This window comes from Octodon degus, unplaced genomic scaffold (assembly GCF_000260255.1).
Source record: "Octodon degus isolate 3935 unplaced genomic scaffold, OctDeg1.0 scaffold00224, whole genome shotgun sequence".
NCBI classification, from domain to species: Eukaryota; Metazoa; Chordata; class Mammalia; order Rodentia; family Octodontidae; genus Octodon; species Octodon degus.
In genome coordinates, this window is record NW_004524800.1 from 1970419 (window position 1) to 1971712 (window position 1294).

At 35.9% G+C, this 1294-nt stretch overlaps 1 pseudogene; it reads right to left on the reverse strand.

Annotated features, from left to right (window-relative positions):
- Nucleotides 1-407: 407 nt before the first annotated feature.
- Nucleotides 408-1294, reverse strand: part of LOC111813788 — an 11713-nt pseudogene continuing 10826 nt past the window's right edge.

Below are 1294 nucleotides of genomic sequence, written 5' to 3' on the forward strand. Positions count from 1 at the left end.
TGTTAGCTTCACAGCAGGCAGACACTATTTGGCTCACTTTTAAAACACAATAGAAAGCAGATCCATGCTGGTGTTAGAGTACAGTCTTGTCCTAGCACTACTCTAGAGTCAAGGCTTAACTTGGATCACATTTAATAATAAATAAAAGTGCATACAAAGATTACAACAATTTTAAAGACAAAAAATTGTCCTTTTGTTTGGTCCCAACAATAAACTCGAGTCTATGAAAAAGAGGGGCTCCGATGAGCTGTTTATAAATACTTTAGAGTAGGCACAGTTATACTGAAAGTTGAGTTCATCTGAAATCTTAAAAAAATGTTCCTGTTAATCCTCAAATTGTGCTTGTTATAGTTTAACATTTCTGTTAAATGAGTGTTGAATTACTTTTTCTCCAAGCGCAGCAGCTGCTACTTACCATTTATTGTTAAGGACTTTAACTGTCCATATTCTTCAGCTTCTACTCTTTCTTCACCATTCTCAACAATTCTCTTTATGGTGAGTTTTCTATCATTAGCTATTTTAGTAGAAGTTGATATAGATTTGAAGTTACCCATTCCGCTGCTGCCGAACAATGTGGATGAAAATGAAGTGAGGCCCCATGACCCAGGGATCCAAATGAAATAAATACTCTATCAAATGAAGAAAATCCACCTCCAAAGGATGGAAATTCACTGAAGTTGGAGAAAAATAGCCTGTGAAATGGCTTCTGCTTCCTCAGGGACCTCTTTGGTTCCCAAAAATGTCTTCTAATAGGTCTTCATTACCAAAGAAGTGGAAAGAAAATGAATCGCTTACACCAAAAAATTCCCTGAAGACATCTTCTGGGTTCCAGAATGTGAACCCAAACTCCAATGGACTGTCAAAGTGACATGCACCTCCTCCACCATGATTTAACCATTCTTTGCTATATTTGTCATAGATGTCCCTTTTTTAGCATCTGATAACCCCTCTTTTGCCTCAGCCACTTGTTTAAATTTTCACTCAGCTACATCTTTATTCTCAGGATTTTATCTGTGTGTCACTGTAGTGTGAGTTTCCAATAGGCATTCTTGATGTCCTTGGGGGAGGCATACCTCTGCAAGCCTAGAACTTCATAGTAATTCACCACGTTTTTATTAATCTACTATATTTTTTCTTATTTCATTTTACTGAGAAACAAATATCAATGAGACAGGTTCAAAACTGATTAATAGGACAGTTTCAATAATTAATATATTCTACATTTTTATCTTCTTAGTGGTTATCCATAGTAAAAGATGCAGCCAGGATTTTGTGTCCAAACAATATTAGTACA